Source organism: Eschscholzia californica, unplaced genomic scaffold (genome assembly GCF_041429995.1).
Source record: "Eschscholzia californica isolate CP2 unplaced genomic scaffold, dmEscCali1.0.p SCAF_3, whole genome shotgun sequence".
Taxonomy (NCBI): domain Eukaryota; kingdom Viridiplantae; phylum Streptophyta; class Magnoliopsida; order Ranunculales; family Papaveraceae; genus Eschscholzia; species Eschscholzia californica.
This window is the reverse complement of record NW_028238420.1, coordinates 39,405,304-39,428,925: the sequence shown is the minus strand read 5'-3', so window position 1 is coordinate 39,428,925 and position 23,622 is coordinate 39,405,304. Positions and strand designations below refer to the sequence as shown.

General features: G+C 33.9%; 1 long non-coding RNA gene across 1 annotated transcript; it reads left to right on the top strand.

Annotated features, from left to right (window-relative positions):
• The first annotated feature begins 1,291 nt into the window (after positions 1-1,291).
• On the top strand, positions 1,292-22,373 carry LOC147550178 (uncharacterized). The gene is made up of 3 exons (XR_015236801.1): positions 1,292-1,373; positions 1,846-1,905; positions 22,295-22,373. It is a non-coding gene; the product is annotated as an uncharacterized LOC147550178 (long non-coding RNA).
• Positions 22,374-23,622: the final 1,249 nt, after the last annotated feature.

Below are 23,622 nucleotides of genomic sequence, written 5' to 3'. Positions count from 1 at the left end.
TAGTAGAAGTGTCGTAGACAACTAGTTGATCCCTCTGTATGAGAGAGAAATCAGTGGGTTGTTTTCGTTGATTGCCCGATACCAAATGATCGAGTGTTTTAGTCAGAAGCTAGATGAAAGTATTGAGTCTGTACTCGATGTGTTTGCCCAGAATTAGATGATCGGGTGTTTTTGTCTGAAACTCAATGATCTATATCATTCTTGCTTGAGTCAATTTATAGTGTCTTGGGTCGACTGCTACCCAGTGATGAGCTGTCTCTTTAAGGCGGTAACACAAAGAGTTATCATCATAAATGTGAAGATCGTAACTCCCCTAACGGGCATATCTGGAATATTGTCATCTTGAATGACAGTAACATTTCCTCAACGGATACTCGAAGAGAGCTCTGTTGAGGAGGTAAGGGTGAACCTCTTTATCCAGAGCTGGATGTGCTTGCGTATCTTGACCTTGCTTCAAGGTGCCCAAAGCTTAATTGGTCGCGCCCATTAGCCAATAATTCATGGCCTTGGTCACCATGTGAGCCCATTAATCGTGGATTTATGGGGGAGCTCCTGGTGACGTATTTTGACCCATACATTGAGAGAATCTTGAAGGAAACTAAAACAGACTAAACAAAAATATGAATATAATGTACAATAATAAGAGGTTGGTGAGTTGAACTCATGACCTCTTGAGTTGTATAAAAGCAAGTTACCAGTTGAGCTAATTATATTTACCTTAATAGTGTATAAGATGCCTTCTTGTTAAAGGTAAATTCAGATTTGGGACCCTCATTATTTCATTACAAAGATGAGGCGTGGCTTTGATGGCTTTGGGCCTAGCCGACCCTGCTTTTATGAGCTGGCCTCTAACTCAATAAGCTCAAATCAACCAAAGAAGGCATACAATTTTGATCACTGACTAAAACCCGATGGTTGTGATGGTGGCTTGTGAAGATAAAGATTGTGTTGGTGGCTGTGTAGGAGAGGTGGGAGTCAATGAAAGGTTGTCTGTGGTTGATGAAGTTAATTAATAGAAGAAAGAAGAGGTATTGAGATGAATGTGAATAAGGGTATTTTTGTCCTGATTCACAAGTGTGATTCGCACAACTGACATTTAAGTAGAAACTAACGTTTTTCGTCCATATGGGGGTATAAATCAAAAGTTTATAAAAAATGGGGGTGAAACTGAGTAACCAGCATCCTTCAAATCAAAATTTCAGAAACTGAGTAACCAGCATCCTTCAAATCAAAATTTCAGAAACTAACGTTTTTCGTCCATGTGTGATTCGCACAACTGACATCTTTATCCCCGTAGATTTCTTCCACTATAAAAGTATGTTTCAGAAACTGAGTAACCAGCATCCTTCAAATCAAAATTTCTCTGTAGATTTGTAAGTTTCAAAACATCTCTCTTCCAATTCCTTATTTTGTAGAGAAATTTTGTAGTTGCTTTGTAGTTTGTTAGTTTGTTTCTATAGTGAAATTTTGTAGTTGGTTTGTAGTTTGTTTCCATAAAAATAGTTGGGTTGTAGTTTGTTAGTTTGTTTGTAAAGAGAAGTTCTATAGTTAGTTTGTAGTTTGTTTTTATTGAGTTTCAATAGGGTTTCTATTTCAAACAGTTGCACATAATATGTTTGACAAAACTCCCCAAATAGATTATACCTTTGTAGTTTGTTTCTATTGAGTTTATATATTGAGAAATTTGAAGTTGGTTTCAATAGGGTTTTTATTTCCAACAGTTGCACATAATATGTTTGACAAAACTTCTGAAATAGCTAATACCGTTGGCTAAATCATAATAGTTCATTGTTTTACTTACAACCATGGAAACTTTAGCTTGACTCTTTCACATATTGCATCCAGGGTTTACATATTGCATCCAACAGTGTTCTCGACATCTCCAACTTCCATCGTCACACAAAGGTTAGTACTGTTATCAAATGTTATCTCTTGAATTAGTACAGTTATGATGCTAGATAATGTTACAAAAATCTAGATGTATTCATGTTCTTTGAAGAGATTGATATGAAGTCAAGGATATTACAAGCTTACTAGGCATCATAAGGAAACCCTGTTTTGATTTCGTGTTCCTTAATGTCCTTGGCTCAGTTGTCGTATAGAGTAAATAGGTTCCGGAAATTATTTGACTATATATGTGTAGTAAAGTATAAAAGAAACACTACCTTATATGTGTAGTAATAGGTGAGTATAACAGAAACACTACCTTATATAGTTTCAAAAAAAATAGTAACGCCTTCAAGTAACGACTTACCTCTTTTTAGTTGCTATAGCTATCTCTGTCAAGTCAGATCCATGAGGACCCCCACGGTTCATCATTTGTTGCATCCACGACCTTAACAAATAAAAGTGAAATACAATGTCTGAAAATATATTTTGGGATTAAGAGAATTATATGTAGGTAGCTTGTTGGGAAATAAACAAATAAAATTGAAATATAGTGTCTCTAAATTTCATCGGAAAACAATAATTCTATAAGAATAAGAAATAAAGAATATGTGATTATCCTTATATGTAGTTTAAACTACCAAAACCTGTTTTATATAATAGATGTGGTACATATAGATATGTTTCTGACTATATATAATTCTATAAGAATAAGAAATAAAGAATATGTGATTATCCTTATATGTAGTTTGAACTACCAAAACCAGTTTTATATAATAGAATGTGGTACATATTGATATGTTTCTGACTATATATATGAACTGCCATACGCCTATATGTGAACTGACATTTGACAATGTATCGATAAGCCGCCATGTCTTAGGTCAGTTTGGTTTTTTCCTACTGCTACTTTCACACCTTCGTTAAAAAGATAATGATTATCAAACTTATCATACACAAAATGAATCAATTCGGTTGAAATATATAGGATATTTGGTGGATATTCACTTGTAAAGTAGCATTGCTGTATTTCCACAACAACAGGTTAGGGTTGGTGGAATTATGAATTCTTTTCTGTTTGAAAGGAAAGAAAAATAGTCAGAATTATAAGGTAAGAACTAAGAAGACCCAAAGTAATAGATGTCTGTGAAAAATAGTTTTTCCTAATTGGATTTTCCGGAGCACAAATTGATGCTCAAAGTACCTTTTATCTGTAGTACGCTTTAAGAAATTGAAAAAAATGTAATCTTTTTCGAACTTGGTGTTTCATTTTTGTGATTTTGAACCATAAGACTGAGATATTCTAGGAGTACTGTGTCAATATAACATCTCTTTAGTCACCCATTAATGGTAACCGAACTTTGCAAATAGTCTCCTCTAATTATATGACCTATTTGGTGAATATTCACTTGTAAAGTAGCATTGCCGTGTCAATTTTAAATTAATAAATCACAACATGTTCGATAGAAATCCCGAGAGAGCTTACATAGTTTTGAATACTTTCTTCTTTCATAGTTTTGAGTTTATTGTTTCTAAGTGTTGACTATAGAAAAATTTCCAGGTAAAAAGAGTTGGTCGGTAGAAAAAAAAGTTTTGAATACCTTCATAATTGAATTTTTTCTAAAGTTAACACTTAGAAACAACTAACAATCATCTAATACCTCTGGCTAAATTTGACCTTAGCTATATCTTTAGATGTTTATGTGGTGGCTAAAGTTTGGTAGTGACTCTTATGTGCCGAAGTTGAATTATTTGAACTTTTCTGCCAAAATTTATCCATTGATCATAAGAGTTAAGTTAGTATTACGTTTGGATAAGGAGATTTTTGTTTTCATCTATTTACCCTAAAATTATATGAGTGGTTACCACGTTGTCTTAGTCTCATGGTTTACTATGCTATTGTGTACAAAGGGATCAAAAAAGGATTGTCACATGAAAGTGGGGATGAAGTCATCAAAAGACGATCATGCGAAAGAATTGCTCATTAAACCCTTAAATTCAACACGTGAGATAGATACAATTATATATATATAGAAAAATATATCTATAAAGGTGAAGATCATACAACTCTGGTGGTCGAAGCGGCAGACGAGATTAAACAATAATTCAACTGTATATTTTTTTTTGTAATAAAGTCCTTTACTATAAAAATCAATTTATAAAAAATTGATATTTTTATCTTCAATAAAATTATTTCGATTCTAATTACTGACCATGTATTGGGAATAAGAGTTGGTGTGTTTTCTATTGGAGCAGAGTTTTCTATGCGGAGGACAATCGTCCTAGGTTACACATCACTAATTGTACTGTCTTAAACATGTGATTGGTTTCTCCATTTCCCATTCCAGATTTTCATGAAAGCAAAACCTTAGTTTAAGTTATGAAGCCTTATATGATAGATGATTTCATTCACACGAAGCACGATAGTTTAGAAATGAATAAATACAACATACGAATTCAAATGTGATGCCTTACACCTTTGGACTTGTGATAAATAATGTATCAAACAAATTTAGTCGTGCCGGAGGCACGGGTTATACCTAGTATATATAACAAAACACAATGTTTTGTGCTGACTGTGACAAGTTGAAAGACAAATCCGGTGTTCGTTGGAATTTTGATAAGATCCACACCCTTTGATCTATTACCCATCCTAATTTTTACAAATTTATTGACCCACTAAACCAAAGAAAGTGAATAAACCAAATCTCACCTCCCTATTAGTATTATTTAATTGGGTCATTATCCGGGTTAAACCCTCTCATATCCTCTTCTCCAACTTTTATTTTCTTCCCCATTTTGTGTTTCCATTAATTTTTCCACCCGTTACAATATTTTTTCCCCTCACCATTAATGACATCCGTTAGAGAATCATTTGACTCTACATATTTTACAGTTTGAGGTTACAATTCCACTACAAAAAATGGTTAACTTTGTATGGTTGTTTCAAGATGAATAGGTGAAAATTAGTTATTTTCTTTTTAACCCAAAGCCGTGACCTTGTTTTTTCACTTTGAACATGAAAGTTTGAGGAAATCTTCATCAGGGATATAGAATTCTATATCTTCATTCCCAATTCACGGAATAAAATGGGTGTAGGTTGTATGGGTTTTTGAATTGACATTAGCAAGTCTTACCAAAACAAGTTGTTGACAACAAATGGATAGGTTGCTTGTTCTGACCAGTAAGCATTTCAGCTTGGCTAGTTTTGAATATATGATTTAAGTATGATATAGTTCATCTAAGCAAATACTTGATAAGAAAAAAAATAATGGAATTAGAACAAAGCACGTAGAATCCCGGCATCCCGCCCCTCATCCATTTTAATTTCATTTTTAGGTGGTCTAGGTTTTTTATTTTGGGTTGATCTTATAACGATATTTCTTATTTATCATAATATCCTAATTGCCAATTTGGTTTTAGTTGTTGTTTATGTTACTTCCTTGCAATTTATGTCATAGTCTTTTCTATCAAAAATTTGCTTGTTATGTGTGAATTCGGTTAATTGTATGAATTCTTTAAATCTTAGCTTTAATCTTCAAATTAAAGATTTGGATAATATTAATTAAATGTGTATTAATTATCATAAATCTCTATTATACAAAAAAAAAGTTTCATATTCTTGTAACTCTCCGAAATTGATGAAAATCTCTATTATAAAAAAACGGTTTCATGATCATTTGGTTGTAAAACTGATAATAAAGTGGAGTTGTTACAAATGGTAAGATTTGAAGTTGAGATGGTCACCATTAGTTCCAAGAACCATGCTAACACAAACAAGGATATTGATGAAATCACAACTAAAGGAGAGGAAATTAAGGTTGAGCTTGTTGCCCTTGTGATTTTTTTTTTACAGAAGATGTGATCCAATTTAAAATGGATGACAATATGGAGATACACCATACATCTTCACGACTTACCAATTGATAGCTTGAATTTTTTCGCTATATAGCTTAAATTGTAAGGTAATTTAGTATTTATCCCCTCAACTTGTACATTTGTTTTAATAAAATATGTTTTATCTTTTTAACTTATTTAGGAAATTATTTTTCAAATGAAAACTCTCGGTCTCGTTGATTCTTATACACAGTTTTTATTTGAAACTCAACATATGTTTCATGTCACTTGCATAATAGATTATAATTCTTTTTCTCAATAATAGGTGATCTAAAAGGGAGCTTTCATATCAGTCCGGCCAGAGGTGTAGATAGTAGTCAGTATAAATGGCCTTCAAGCCGGTACTTTTTAGGGTTAGATGTTTCTTGTGTAGAAGATGTCTCATGTGTGTGGGACGAGTTTTATCTTCCGTTACATTACTTTTGATGGGGGAAAAACAGATTAAGGTGTATATATCTTGGGCATGCATCATATGTTCATGATTCTTTCGTCTATATGCCTGGGTAATATAATCAATACAAGTTGTTATTCAAGATTAATAAAAAGTTACGCGATTCTTCTTTAATGCATTGTCTTTGTTTTCCTAAGACGTACAATTGGTTTCTTAGCAATTAACATTGTTTGATCTACAAATAAAAAATGTAGTATGAGATTTTGGCATCATTTGCTCATGTGTCTTTTGAGTAGTTTTGCTCCTCTGTTTGATCGTATATAGATAGTTTTCCTCTAGAAATTTTCTGATATTTGTGGTTACTCATGAGAAAATTCTGCAAATTTTTTCTTATTGGAGACTGAAAATAGGTTGAATTCACGAAAAGCTTAGTCATAATACATTCTTGATTTTTATCTTATTTATTTGTCTATTATTCCTCCTTATTTGGCAAATGTCAAAGCTTTTTATCACAACAAATTAAGTGGGTGTTACGTAAATATGTTTTTATTCATATTCGAAGAAGTGACAAGATACGTACCATATAAGACTGATTCAGAACCACATAGAGTATAATCCTCTTTATGGGGTACTAGTGTAGAGTTTATTCTTGCTAGAATCGCTAAATGTGTTGAGCATGTGGGAACACTTTTCACTTATACAAATATTTTTGTCACGAATCTCTTGTTGAGAAAAAAAAATTCATCTCTACTAACATTGTAACGGATGTCGATACATAACTTACGAAATGAGTCAACTTAACTTCTAGGTATTGTCTTGTGGTTTGCTTTCACTCTCTTTTCTATTCAATCCTTTCACAAAAGTAATGGACTTTAATATTTTCTTACAAATGAAAAGTCATTTCTTTCTGTTCTTAAGGCATGGATATTGACGTAGATGACTAAGTTGCTTAATAATAATTTCTTTGTAAAGTTGCTTTATGATAACTCGATTAAATGGAAAATGATTCATTATGTGTGTAATCCACTTTTCTTTATACTTCTAGAACAACTCTAAATTGGGGTTTTTATACATCCCTCAAATGGTTACAAATTTAAGTGCTCAAACACGCCCATTGCACGCGTCAAATTGCCCGTGCCCCATGGGCACGGGTTATATCTAGTATGTATATATATATATATATATTGTTTTCTTTGTGCAATAAATGGATTACAATATAAATGTATTATACAATTTAATTATACAGATATATGTTATCCTTCTCACCCATGTTAAATCATAACCTTTTTCTAGTTTTAATAAGTAATTAAATAAATGATTCACTTGAATGATAGTGTATCAGGAATTGATTGTGAAAATTATTTCTTTAACCAAATTTAGTCATTCAAACTTATTCTCCCTTCAAGAAAAAACCTTATATAGAATATTAGGAGATCAATGTGATTGTTTATAAGTCCTATAAATAAGGATGAACAACAAGATGCTTGAACATACAAGAAAAAAACATTACCTTCAAGTTCTTACAAAAGTATTTTCCTCAAGTTCTTTTATAAAGTTGGAATGGCTAAATTCTCCTTCACCAATTTTTTCCTTCTTGTTCTTGTTTTATTCTCCGGTTTGTCCCTCAACCTTTACTTTAGTTACTAGCACCAATTTTTTTTACAGGATTATGTATGTATAAACTTCTTTGGCCATCTCATACGGACGCCCATAGGCATGTTGCCCTAAAATTCAAACCGCAAAAACCTCCTCATATGAGAAGATTATATGTACTGACGAATTATACAAAAAACAATAGTTTTATCCATAAAGTTTGGGTTCGGTTTTAAATTTTTTTACCACATTTTTTTGTGTAATTTCAGCAATGGTGGCGCAACAAACACAAGCATGCTTCGAAGCAGTAATTGGCATTTATAAATGTGATGAAGCTGAATGTGCCATAAAGTGCTATAAATATAGAGAGCAAGGAATTTCATATTGTCGAGGCGAATACTGTATTTGTTGTATACCGCAAAATTCTTGAAGATTTATATATTCTAAGCTTAAGATAAATAAATTCACGAATACTTAGTTATCTATGTTTTAAATGTTGGTTCATTTCCATTTTTCCTTCTATGTTAGTGTCCAGATGACCGAAGACCTCTTTGTTCCATTTCGACAAGCGGATGGCCAAAGAGTTGAGTTTTGACTGGATTTGATTCAGGAGAGAAGTCCAATTGGATTTGATGAATTGAGCACAGTTAGGATGAGACATCCAAGTACGGATGAATTTGAAGGGTTTGCGACCCAATGAGGAGTTAGGTTTGGTAGTAAGGATAATGGGATTATGGTCAGAGCCAAGAGTGGGAAGATGTGTGAGTTTGGAGTGAGGAAAGATGGAAAGCCAATTATGATTTACTAGAGCTCTATCTAGCCTCTCCTGAATAAGATTGCCCTTAAATTGTTTGTTGGTCCAAGTGAAGGGATAGCCAGAGTAACCAATGTCATGGAGGCCCAGGTTATTGATGGCCTTTAGAGCAGTGGGCCTCTTTCCCTCCAGCTTTTTCAGACGGGTGCAGAATACAATTAAGATCGCCTATTACTAACCAAGGGTCTCTATTGTCCGGGGTGTGGCTAGCCAGGGTCTCCCATGGTCTCATTTTGTTGTTGCTATATGGGCACCCATAAAATCCAGTAAGATAAAAATGATAATTATTATCGATTTGGGTTCCTTTAGCGTGTATCATGTTTTGGTCCGTGTACAAGATGTCCAGGGTATAATTAGGAGACCAGTATAGAGCCAACCCACCGGCTTTGTTTATGGGGTTGACCTCATGGTGTTTGTAAATGTTTCCCAGATTAAGAATTTTGTCTAAGTTAACGTTGATGCACTTGGTTTCAGCTAAGAAAATAAAATCAGGGTTATGCTCTTTAATTAGGCGCAACAGATGCTTTCTGTTGGTAAAGTTTCCACAACCCTTGACATTCCAGGCCAGAAAGGCCATGTCTATTGGTGTTTGGTTGTCGGTAGACTATTGAAAGTCCATGAGCCCACTAAGGAAAAAGAATAAGAGCCACACCGAAACCCAAACCAGTGCAGAAACAAAAAGAGAGAGACAGAGGTGATATAAAAGCACCTCCAGCTGGTCGAGATGATGATGAAGAGCAATCGAAGCCCAAGCGGAAGAGGGATGACCTGTAATGGTGATATGAGGAAATCCCTAAACACACCCCAACCGAGAATCTCCACTAGAAGCTGGCTAATCAGACAAAGGTGAAACAACCAGAAAGTAATACACTAAAGCATATATGATTAGATATAATCCTTAAGAACCAGGGACTAGAAACAGACCCCAGTCAAGATTGTCCACTAGAAGCTAGTTGAAAAGACAAAAAAGAAAACACTAAACAGTACCCTAGCAGTTACTACAAGCAAAAGAAGTAAACACTAAACAGTAGCAATAGTACACACAAAAAATAGAATAGAAGAAACGTATTTTTTTTTCTTATTTTTTTATACCAAAGGAAAAAGCTGAAAGTGAACCGGGGAAGAGGCAACAAACTAATCATAAGTGAGCAAGAGAAAAGATAAATTAAGAAAAAGATATCTCCTAGATGCATGTACTAAAGAACAAAAACAAGGGGGCAAGATTAGCATATAAGGATTTAAGAACAAAAGACTAATAAACTTGTCACATGAAGTAAGAAAATTGGGAACCATCAGAGCAATTATGGTAAAGAGGAACAAAACTAAGATACTCCCATGGCCATTGAAATGGCCATTGAAATTAAATCAGGTTTACCTGACTTGTAAGAGATGAACAAAATAATATTTGTAAGGGATTCCTCTTTTAGTTTACTTCCTCCTCTAGTGATAGCTGTGTGTGAGCTCCCTGGGGTTAGTAGTTGGGGAATATCTCTAAGATTGAGGCACTTTCACGACCTTCACTACCTAGAAAATTTTATGAGTGGGGGCACCTCTTTGTTATAGTTAATGAAAGAATGATCAAGCTAGAAATCGAAAAGCAAATTTTTAACAAAATTTTATTTATAGTTTAGATATTCTGTGGTATTTTTGATGTATAACAATCAATCTCTAATTTTCTCAATATGGATTAAGGATCTTTCCTGCGACTGGATCCCAAAATATGTGATCGTAATGGAAGAAAAGATGAAGATTAAGTTTTTTTTTTTCTAATAACATGTTTACCAGAACAAAAGTCTAAAAAAGACAATATTGAAATTCAAAATACAAGTCACCGAAAAATCATCAAAATCAAAAGTAAGGAGGACGTTTAGAAAACTCATCATCCCATTTTATTTAGTTGGTACTTTGAGGAGGTCAAAATTGAGTTATCTCAATTAATAAGAACCAATTTTAAGCCAAGCATGTCCTTTATAATGTATTTCTAATAAGTAGTCATCTTAAACCAAACAATAATTTCAACTAACTTAAGTAGTAGATATTTTAGAAAAAAAATGCAAGTAGTAGAAATTTTCTAGAAAAAAAGAATGTTGTGTGTGGGACTCAATCCCTTGACCTCAATATTGAAACATAATCTCTTCACCAACTAAGCTAAGGAAGAATTGTGTTTGAAAAACGGAAATATATATAGCTATATATAGATATATTTATCTAATATAGGGGAAAAACTCGCATTACACTAACGAGCCACGTTAGGGTCGTGGGGGCCTGCGCCCCCACGGGCCCCTATGTGGGCTCGCCCTTGGATGAGACTATCCTTCCTGTTAGTGTCGATGAACGGGTTGTATCTAGGTATGTTGATGTATCCCCTATTGTTCGGGTGAATCAATTGATTTGTAGCTGATAACTGGGTTGATTTTGAGCTTAGGGTTTTGACAATGGGCTAGGTTTTGAGAGGAAAAAGGAGAAAGGAAAAATTGGGAAAGTGGGTGACGTCACCCGGGAGTCTCTCTCTCCTAAAAAACCTCTATCAAATTTCCTTGTTCCAATTCTCTATTTAATTACTTAAAAAAATAAACTCTTTTGGCAGTTTATGACTATCCCATTTAAGTGTACTAGGTTTCCTCCCCGTCCGTAGGACGGGGAAGAGCCCTCTTGGCTAACGCTTAAGAAAAAAATAAATTTAAATTTCTTGGAAAAAGGAGAATAAATAGGGAGGATATATTAACCAATAAATCGATGACTGAAAATCGCGAGGGAGAGAAATACGTGGGTAGTTATGTAGGGATATCCTAACCAATTTTGGTCGTTTTACACTACTACCCTTCTATTTTGACTGCATTTACACGAAAGAGATTTTATAACAACCTTCAGATGTGATCTTTATGAAAATCACAATAAAAATGGATGGTCAGACTTATCCCCCGGATAACCGACTGAGCTGTTTTAATATAATAGATTTTTTCCTCTATGTAAATATTTTATCTTTTCCCTTTTTTTTTCTTTCTCTCACTAGAGCTTCCCATTAGCTCTTCTTTGTCTCCATCTCCCTCTCTCTAAAGCCGCACAATCTTTTCTTTTATGTTCTTTCATGGATTCTAATTAGAATTCAATTTGTGAAGTAAATTAAAATTACTAATGTTTTCGTTTTTATTTTAGAATTTGCTATGTATTTATTTAAAGAAATTAATATATGAGAAATTTCTTTCAAAATGAATTTTTCAAATAGAATTAAGAATGTCAAAATCAAAAATAATTTTAGTCTCAAAAATCTTAAATAACTTAAGATAGATACTAGACCTCTCGAACACTAAACTTATCTTTACAGAGTGTTGATCTGAAAATTTTACAATGAGAAAGCACCAAATGTCAAAAAAGTATATCAAATAATCAAATAATATGTCTATTTTGTCGCGTTGAGTAAAAGGCATTCTCCGCTAGATTAAGCCATTATTTTTATTGAATATATATATATATATATATATATATATATATATATATATATATTGTTGTCTTAGTAAATTAGCCATTATTTTTATTGAACTTTTTTTTGCTTTTTGCATGAATCTATTTTAAATTATTCACATAACAATGTCCAACTAGATTAGAGTAGTTTATGGTCCTAACATGATTATGTGCATCTCGGCAAGTATAGACAAGATATTTGTACGCACTCTCACATTTACCTATTAAAGTGATTGTTACCGTTAGACTAAATATTGATGCATATCTTTAAGTTTTTTTTTTTTTTGTTGAACTAATCTTACATTAATGCTTCTATTGCGCTTCCTTCCCCATCTTGCTAGCTTGTCTGCGTTTGAGTTTAATTCTCTTTTAGTGTAGTGGAATTGAACCGCATCAAATTCTTTCCTGCTTCCTCGGATCTTCCTGACGTGGATCAAGGATTGCTAGTGAATAGTATGGCGATTGTTGCCCAGATGTTTGATGAGATTGAAATTATCACTTTCTATGATTATATATTTGTGATTCTTAGATTTGGCCCATTCCATTCCGAAAAGGATAGCCATGGCTTCACATTCTTCACTATTTCTGCCTCTAGTAGTTTTTGCTTGTGCATGTATAAATTTTGCATTACCATCATGAGATATCATACTAATACCCACATTGGATGTAATATTGACAAATGAAGCATCAACATTGATCTTGATAAAATCATTAGTCGGAGGTTGCCATTTATCAAGAGGTGTTTGCTTGTTTTTTACCGGTCTTTTGTTTATTCTCGGAAAGTTTTCTATCATTTTGATAATTTTCGGGAGATCATTAAATTCATGTTGAAAGCAATGGTCGCAACGTATTTTCTATAAAATCCAAAGGATGGTTGTAAAGTGTATATTCTCCGCGGTATGACAAGGATCAGGATGTACTTCCTAAGAGAAGATCCATTCCGTAATGGAAGAGATGTGAGATGTTCTCAGAGATTATGTTAAAGTGGAACCAAATATTTCTCGCTATGGCACAATGTAAGAGAGCATGCTCAATAGATTCAATGGTCGTACAATTAGGACAACTCGTATTGTTGTCAATATATTTGCCTATTCTTTCTCTGATCGGTAGGGCTTTATTACAAATTTTCCAGATAAATAATTTGATCCGAGGGACAGCCGGGAGTGACCATATGAACTTCCAGTTACGAGAGTTAAGGTTTTGGTTACTGCTATTGGTGCTTAAGTGCTGGTACATAGAGGCTACCGTAAATTTTCCGGATTTTGACAGGTTCCATTTAAGGTGATCTTTTCCTTCGGTACTCACAGGGATTGCTTTGATGAGATTCTGAGTAGCGGTATCGAAATTTGCATTCAGGATGTCATTATCCCATTTGTTATTCGTTTTGTGATGTTTAAGTTTTAATTTGTGGCCCATGTGTTCAGCTTGCTACTGCAAATTTTAAATATTAATATTGGTGCTGCGAATATCAAGACATTTGCGGAGGCTACTGTGTCAGAGAGAATACACTCAGAATTTGAGAAGAAGCCAACAAAAACATAGGAGGTCGATTGCATTTTGAAATTCAAAAACCTTCATTGCTTAACGATTTATTATTTTTGTTTGAGACAGACTAGTTTGTGTAGTCCATGTAAGGACCTGATTGTCATTATATTTTTGCAGGAAATTGTAGGTCAGCTTCCACATGTAGAGGATTCAAGTTTTTCTGCATTGGAGAAAGATATTTTTCAGACAGTAAATATAGAAAATAAGTTTGGGTGTGACATTTAGGTTCCACGGGTTTTAGGCCCAAAATAAAATTCAAAAAAGAATTAAGGTCTATTCTTCCCAGAAAATAGGATTTTAGTCCTTTTCCCTTTTGGAAGAAACATTGTTGATACATAATGTGTTATGTATGGCACATATAAAAAAAATTAAATAAAGTATGAAACTTTAACAATAAATAACGCGTTATTTATGAAACAAAACAAGAATCAATAAACAGAAAAATACTGTAACTTTGACATCTAGACATACTTTAACTATACTAAATGTGTTTTGTTGTAGAAATATACGTAATTGATACTAAATAACGTGTATATTGCGGAACAGTTAGTAAGTTTGAAATCAATCAAAAAAATCTGAGAAACAAAAGAAAGAGAATTTTGAGGATTGATTTTCAAAAGTGGGTGTTTTCTTATATAAAAGGTTATAATGGGTATTATGATTAAATAGAAATGATAGAGATCTTTTTTTTTTCTATAGAGATGTGTCAATTAGGACTAAATATTCATTATAATTATTATTTTGGCTTAAAATCTTGTATTAATATTAGAGTGGACTAAATGTGTGTTTAGGTAAAGATTTTTGGACTAGGAACCCAAAAATTATGACATTTATCTAAAGAAAATTGAGCAAATTTCAGAAATAATTGAGTTGCTACAACATGAATAGTATGGTTCTTCATGAATTCCACCTCATAGATTTTGAAATAGATTAAATATTGTGTCTGAATCTGTAACGTATTTCGAAACTGGGAACACCCATTTTTACAATAACTGATGCTTCACAAGATGCAACATGTGACCTTCACGTGCCTCTGTCATTTACTTTTATCCTTGCATGTAATTATTTGTGTGAAGAAATACAATTAAGGAGAGTATTGTTGCTGATCTTAAATTAAAGACTATTTTATTATGTCCAGGGTGAATGTAAAGCTAAGGTTTGTATTTGATTCTTATCATTTACTTTATCTGTTTTGCAGTTTTGACTTATCAGGAGAAAAACGAAGGACTTCTCAACCATACGAAGGTTAGAATCCACGTTTGACATTTGAATTTCATTACAAACCATTTATATTCCCGCATTTCTGTCCGAGTTGGATTTGTTTTATCATATTCATCATATATGATATTCTTTTGGAACACAACACTAATCGTTTTCAACTCATACATGATAGAATGTGTTATATTCGTGGTTACATACGATGCGTTGGATAAGCAAAAATTGTAGCCAATTGTACCAATCTCAATTTCATTGCCCCACTATTCACATTTCGTAAGAGGTAGTGGCCCCGCACATAATGCTGTTATGGCTAGTGATTTTTACATAACTGGAGAATCATGATATTATATTCCTCCCCTTGCTTCTCGTATTCACAAAGGAAATAAAGCTAAAGAAGGGATTCACATTAATCTCAAGGTACTCAAACACACACACACACACACACATATATATATATATATATACACAACAAGAATAACGATTCTTTTGTGATACGTGTTAGGATGTTTAGTTATAATGACTAATGGTCATTTGACTCAGTTTCCTGAACAACTGCCTCTAGCTCAACTTCTGGAACAAGTTTTTTTTAACTTAATTTCCTGGACAACTTCTTCGCAAACATCTTCGTTATCGTGTAAATTGATATTAAGAGACTTATCCGTGAACACAATAATGTCGTATTTTGCTTCATTAATCATATTATCTGAATTGTTTATGGTCACAATTCGTGGTGGTTCAACGTTCTCTAGGGGAGCCTTTTTACCTTATTGGCACTAAAGCGAGGTTGTTCTTCCTCCCAAAATCCAGAGTTCCTATAGTCCGCTCCTAAGCTTCAGCTTTTAAGGCCAAGTTGTAGGCGTCTTGAATATTTCATAATGTAAGTAACTCAACTTTTTCCCTCAAACTAAATTCCAGACTAAATTTTAATCCGTTCAAAAATTGATCTATTAGAACATTATCTAGTTTTATAAAATTTTCCATACTGTTTCTTTGAGCTAACATTGAGAATTCCTCGTAATATGCATCCACTGAACGCAGCTCATGTCCACAACTCTGGTATATTCTGAACCAGTGTTGTTGATATTCAAGAGGTAAGAACCTCTCCCTTAGGTTCTCTTTCATAGACGACCAATTCTAGATTGGTGCCTTTCCTTATCTCATCCTTAGACGTTGTAATTGATTCCATCAATTTGCGACAATCTCCTTAAGTCTACAAGCAATGATCTTAACTATCTGATCATTCAGAAGAGTAGCCGACATATTGACTTGTCGTTCGACCTTATTAAGCCAATCAAAGAACTGATCTTCTATAGGTAAATACCCATCGAAGATTGGTATCTCTGCATTGATCATGTACTCATCATAATCTCTACTTGGGTGCACTTGAATTGAAAAATTGTTACCTTCATCTCCTGAATTGCTGAAATGATTGTGTTCTTCCTTTTATAGGTACATATTCATCGAAGATTGTTATCTCTGTCTTGATCTTGTACTCATCATAATCTCTACGCAGGTGTACTTGAATTGAAAAAAAAATGTTGTTATGATAATATTTCTCCATATTGACGGATAGCAAAATTGGTAATGGAAAAATAATGTAGATGACTTTTTTAAAACCAAATTTAGATGCATCTTTGGAAAATTCATTGATGTGGTCTAAAGTGATATTCCCTTAGATGATATCGAACCAGGCGAATCCTCGCTCTTAATGCCAACTGACGCAACAGAGAAGTATTAAAAAGCCTTTAGATATCTGTCTTTGGTCTTATAAAATCCGAAATTCACAAGAGTAAAAGAAATACTTAATTTTATTGATAAATGAACCAAGTAAACAACTACTAGATCCTCTTTATATAACATTAGAGTTTTCAAAACCTAATCAAACCATAATTAACAACTTCTAATTAAACAAAATACTAAAATCTAAAACTTAGAAAGTTTCCTGAAAATATAAAACTAATAAAAAATATTAATCCTTCTAAAAATATGAAACTACTAAAATAATTAGGTTTGAAGTTATCTTAGATTCTTAGAATATTTGCTGAACACATCTCTACATCAGAGATCAGAAGTAAGAAGAAAACAGAAAGATGATTGAAATACTCGTTCGAAAATTTGATTATGAATGGAAGTTCAGTTGAAAACCCAAGAGAGAAATATTAAAGCAAGACAAATTTCAATGAACCTAAACATGTTTACGATCTTTGGAGACGACAGTATCTCAACATAGGGTTTGTGTTTTTTTATTAACTAATTGAAATCAAAAAAATCAATTTTGTTTTAGAGACAGAAAGAAGTTTGAAACGGATTTCTTTAAGAATCCGGAGTGTTTGAAGCGAATTAGGCAGGACAAATTATAAAATAGAAAAACTATAATTAAAGAAGTAAATCTAATCAAATTTCAAGAACTATTTCAGAATGGATTTCAGATGAAGGGGTACATAGAGAAAGTGGGAAGAATGTAACTTGAGATTAAATATAGAAGACGCACGAGAGTTTGATGCCTGTTTCGGATAGAGAAAGAGGGAGTGTGTGTGTGTGGACTAATGCCTGTTTCGGAAAGAGGGAAGAATATTGTATTAGTGTCAAAGATAATAAATATTATTATTTTCTTGAAGATATATGCAGGACCCACAAGCAACCTGACACTCTTTGTCTCTCTCCCCCTCTCTACCTTTTATAAGTAGTACACCATCTGAAGAAGTGATGAGTGAAAAAATAGAGAGAGAAATATTAGGAGGAACAATGGAGGTATTTCAGAGAGGATTAGCCGTTTGAAGAACGAGAGAGATGAACTGCATGATACTCTAGCTATCATAGCACTTAAGGCTTTACAAACTAAGTTGGATGCTCTTAATGGGGGCAAAAACCAAACAGAATTAGGGTAAATACACTAGGATGAGGGGAGATCTCACAAAGGAAATAATGAATCTACAGATGGTCTCTCCCATGATGAGAAAAACCTCCTGGAACGAAAACAAAGCTTGACAAAGGATGTCGAGACTTTAGAGGAGAAAAAACTATATGATTTTTTATTTCTTTCTCCTAAAAGCAAAGAATAAATTTAAAGATATATGCAGTTAGAAATGGTTAGGACCCACAATGGAGGAGTTTAGTATCTCAGAGATAATCACCATGCTAATGAAGTAGAGAGATCAAATCGGTGACACTCCTGCTATTGTAGCACTGAAGTCTTTCCAAACCAAATTAGACACTCTACAAAGGACAAAGTTATTTTATAATACTTCGCCTAAACGAGTAAATATGTAATATAAATTTATTTTCTAAAGTTTGATAATTAATATGTAATATAAATATATTTTAAATTTACTAACTTATCATTTTTATTTATTAATTTTTATTAACGAAATTTTATATATGTTCATTTATTTAATAAAATATTTATTAATTGAAAAATATGATGGGACCTAAATGTGTTATTAATATTTGATTAATTAAATAACTTAAATTACATAAGTAACGTTTCGTAAATTATGATAAGTTATATATAATATCATACATTTTATAAAAAAATAAATATATTTTAAATCTACTAATTTATAATTTTTATTTATGTAGTTTTAAGAATAAAATTTTATTTATGTTCATCTATATTAATAAATACTATTTATTATAATATTATTTAATAATTAAAACAAATATATGATGTTACATAAATGTTTTATAAAATATTAAGGACGTAAAATACATTATACCGGATTAGAAAAACAACTCAAGCAGAGAACAAACAATTTGGAGAGAATAAAAATAAATCTGGGTCGTTCATAATTTTTTTCAGTTTTCCCTCTTTGATGTGGCTACAAGGTTAAAATCTAAAACATAGGGCATATGTAAAACAAACAGAGCTGAATCAAGGCGGATAAAGTGAAATTTATTAGCTGAAATCAACAAAGCAATGCAAAATCTCTCTGCTGGTTAGAAACAAGTTCTTCAACAAAAGAAAAATCTTAAAAAGAGAATCAAAACATTGGAGAAAAAAAATAATATATGGATTTTAACCTTCACTATTGCTATAAAGGCTTTGTTTGAAGATTAAAAATCTCAAATGTAGAATAATTTTTTTTAAAGAGTAGCTAGGTTCTCTTTTAGTTTAATAAATCTTAGTCGTTATTAGTGCTACAAATTTGTGTTTTTCTTCTTTTCATTTATAAAGAAACGAAACTTATGGATCGTTTAAGGAGCTAGATTTTATATTTTAATGAATCTTAGTATTTGTTGGAGTATTATAGATATAGGGTAATGAATCTATGTTTTGCTTCTTCTCATTTAAGTTTAGTTTAATGAAACTTAGTCCCTATTAGTATTACACATGACATATCTATGTTTGTCTTCTTTTCATTTATAGAGAGTGGAAACTTATGCACCGTTTAAGTAATTTGACTTTTATACCCGTACCCATAATACTAAAAATTGTGTAATCATTTTACTGTAAAGTCCATCTGAGTACTTGAACGAGCCCGGATATCACCGACAACAGACTGCATTACTTTGTTATTTTTTTTAACTTGAAATTTGAATTTGTCACTTCCGAAACCACTAATTTCTTCTAACATCATCTCTAGTCCTCTCTCAAAACCTAAGAGCCTCTCTCTCCCAAACTTAAAACGCTAGCAGCCTCTATCTCCCAAACATAAACCATATATCATCTTCTTTTAAACCCTAGCAACCATCATTTCTTTCTCAAACCCTAACATAAGAGCACAAGCACCAACTACACACTCTCAAACCCTAGCAGTACTTTCCGTTCTCAAAACCCTAGCAGGAGATCTCAAACTCCAACCGCCTCTTCATCGAAATAGAAGTTGCCAAAACAGAGAGAGAAGAACCGATATGAAGGAAAATGCTTCGAAAGTCACCATCCCAACCTTCTCGATCTGATCTTAATCTTAAAACTTTCATGTGATTATTATTTTATTTTGAGAAAGATCATATTTGTGTTCCCCCCCTCTTTGTGCACTACACAGCGTGAAATTTTCGAGTTAAAGATAGTGTCGTCGGTGGGGGTCGGTGGGGGTCGTTGGTGGTGGTGGTCGTTGTTGCTGGTGGTGGCGGCGGCGATGGTGGTGGTAGAGGTAACAGAGATGAGCTTGTGGATAGTAAAGTATTTTCCTGAAATTCGTGGGGGTATATACGTCATTCAGATGTTTTCAGATGATGGGAGTCCACTTCATACTTGTTTGGAGTATGAAATAATTGGGTCCTTATTCAGCCCGTTCAAACGTGTAGTCATTCAACCCAAATTTCAAATTTTGCAAAATGAAAAACAAACATCTGAAATCTGAATTGGTCCCATTTCATATAAATCTGAAAAATTTGAATGAACAAACACAACCTTAGTCTCTATCGGACTATTATAGATCTAGGGTAATGAATATATGTTTTTCTTCTTTTCATTTGAGGTTTGTTTAATGAATCTCTGTTATAAATGTTTCTCTTCTTTTCATTTTGAATTTATTTTACTAATTAATCTGTTTTCTGAGAGGACCATAGCTTTCCAAGACTTCTGCTTCACCACCATCTACAACAATTGGAACAGTAGGAGTTCTAATGTATTTTTCGGCATCAGACCATTCCATGACATCACCCCATCTTGAACTCTCCACTCAACTTACAATTCACAAGAGTGTAATTAAATAAACTATCATTTGAGGATATAGACGTAGTGTTTAGGGCTAAATTGAATTTAAGATGCTTTCTTATCCAGTTGCATATAAGATCATACTCCTTGGCATATACAAGAAGCTTAATTCCATCTTCAAGAAGAGTAGGGATGCTATTATGGATAACATACCAACCGGACCACCGACCCGGTTCGTCTCATGCAACCGACGTCCCGTGGAGAAGGGAAACCCACCGATCATCACAAGGAGAAGATCCTTGGAGATCTTGCTAACTAACTAGTTGATGTTTATCTTGTGTTCTTTTATGTTTATCTTACTAACCCAAAAGTCTAAACCTATATATACATCTCATTGTACATTAATAAAATCAAGAGAATTAGTTCTCAAAATACTACTTGCTATCTCTCTTTCATCTCTGTTCTCCAATCTTCTATTATCGTAAGAGGTATTCTCCGATCTTCTACTATCTCTCTTTCATCTGTGTTTTAATCGAGATGTCTTCCGCCGATGATGTTGCCTCCAATGTTGCTCAAAACTCTCAACTCTTTGATGTTCATCACTTTGATTCCCCCACCACCGTCTTAATCACTCCACTTTTCATTGGAGATAACTATGCTTCCTGGGCAGAGGAATGATGAAAACCATTCGAGCCAAAGATAAGCTTGGTTTGGTTGATGTTACTATTCCTAAACCAACCTCTCACGTGGAACTGCATTCATGGGAACGATGCAACGATCTTGTTGCCAGTTGGATCATTAATTCGGTTGCTCCGGAAATTAGGTCTTCCATACTTTATGATGCTTCTGCTGCCGATACTTGGAATAATCTACATGATCGTTTCTTTCAAACGAATGCTCCTAAAGTTTTCCAACTTAAAACAACTATATCCTCTTTAAAACAAGGTGTCGATGTTTCTACATATTTTACTCACTTTAAATCCCTTCAGGATGAACTTCAATCTTTAGAGGTAGTTGAATCGTGCATCTGTGCTCACGAAAAATCACTTATTGATCGTTCCAATCAAGAGCGATCAATGGAATTCTTGCAAGGTCTTCACGACCATTTTTCTGCAATTAGAAGTCAGATCCTTATTATGGATCCCTTTCCCTCTCTGCTTCGCATTCATAGTCTGGGCAAACAACAAGAAGTACAACAAACTCTTATGACTGACACCATGGTTCCTAATGACTCTGTTGCCCTAGCCGTTAACCATTACGATCACCAAAATCATAATCGAAACGGTCGTCCACCCTGTACCGATTGAATTGATCGACCTGGACAAAAGCGTCAACGACCCTTTTGTGACAACTGTCGTCAACATGGCCATGTCCAGGCCACATGCTATCAACTTCATGGATATCCGGATCACCGCAACACACGAAATTCTCTTATTAATGTTGTTGTTCAGTCTTCTGACTTGGGGTGCCTTCAGCCACCTCCATGTCTTTAGACCAGTACAACCAACTGCTTGCCCTACTCGAACAAAATAGACCCGCTACAGGCACCCTTACTGCAAGCACCTCCACCGACCCGGTTATAAACCTCACAGGTATGTCTCTTCATTCTCTTCCTTGGGTAGTCGATTTAGGAGCTGCTAGGAACATATGTTGTTTGCTCCCTCTTTTCTCTTCATATATAACCGTAATTTATGATTATTTTGTATGGTTACCCGATGTTTCCCGTTGTCGGGTTCATCACATTAAAGTTATTTCCTTTTTCCCCACTTTCTCTCTTACTGATGTCTTGCACATTCATTCTTTCAAGTTTAACTTAATTTCCGTCTCTCAAATTACAAAATCACTTTCTTGTAATGTTAACTTTGATTCTTCTTCTTGTGTCTTTCAGGACCGAGCAACGACAACGACGGTTGGACTTGGTGATATTCATGATGAACTTTATGTTTATAAATGGCATTTTGTGTTGGGACAGATAAAGTTTAAGTAGTTATTATTTTTCTTATTTCTTTCTCCTATAATATCTCGATTGAAGATTAATTAGTTAATGTTATAGGATGGTGCGGACCAGCCTTCCGGACTGCTAGTGATACTGTCCGCTTTGGCACACCTGAGCCTCACGGTTTTAAAAGCCCTCACTAGGGAAGGGTGCTTAACCTCTTAAGAGGAGCACCACACTCCTGTCTCCCACCAATGTGGGATTACTTTACAACACACCCTCCCAAGACCACATCATAGTAGAGTGAATCGTGCTGATAACGTGTTATAGGATGGTGCGGACCAGCCTTCCGGGCTGCTAGTGATACTGTCCGCTTTGGCACACCTGGGCCTCAGGGTTTTAAAAGGCCTCACTCGGGAAGGGTGCTTAACCTCTTAAGAGGAGCACCACACTCCTGTCTCCCACCAATGTGGGATTGCTTTACAACAGTTAAGAGATAATTTAGGTACCTTATAACCCATTTTAATTATTATTTTTGATTTGGGTCTTAAGATAGATAATTAAGAATTGATTGCTCTAATTTTATTTAAGGATTTTGTTAACTTTTTTCGAAGAAATAAATATTTTTCTTTGTTCCTCTCTCCCATAATCTCTCGGATTCGGGTTTGTTGAGAGAGAAAAAAAGTGAGGGTTTCTCACTATAATTTATATCTATAGATTCTCGTAACTAGTTTAATTTCTTACAGAGAAAATTTAGTTAGGTTATTTTTCTCAAAATAATTGAAGAAGAACCATAAACTATTGGAGATAAAACGTTGATGTTAGTTTTCTTTTTAAATGCCCCATTTCAATTTCAATCAGTTCCTCAGTTAAATCCATTGAGGCACGTTCTTGGGGTTTTTTGAGGAGTGAGAAAGTCCGAGCTGACGTCAGCAGGCGATTCTATTCTCCTTTCTCGAGTAACCTAAAATCCACCCGCAATCAAGCCTGCAAACCCTAATACCAAAGATCTTTACCCCCACTCACAAAGAATACCATCAGACGCATCAATCCAAAGAAGGAAGATTGAATCTCAAAATCTGATTCAACTCACACCAACTTTTGGAGAGCAACATCCAGCTACTTAAGAATCTGAGCAAACATTTCTTCAGGGAAGTTTCTTTCTATCTCTTTTTGGTTGTTAGTTATATTTTTAATTCATATTATCATAGCTCTAGCCTTTGTTAGATTCGACTTATTGGAGACTGATAATCCCTTCCCTACCTTTGCATGTTGAGAGA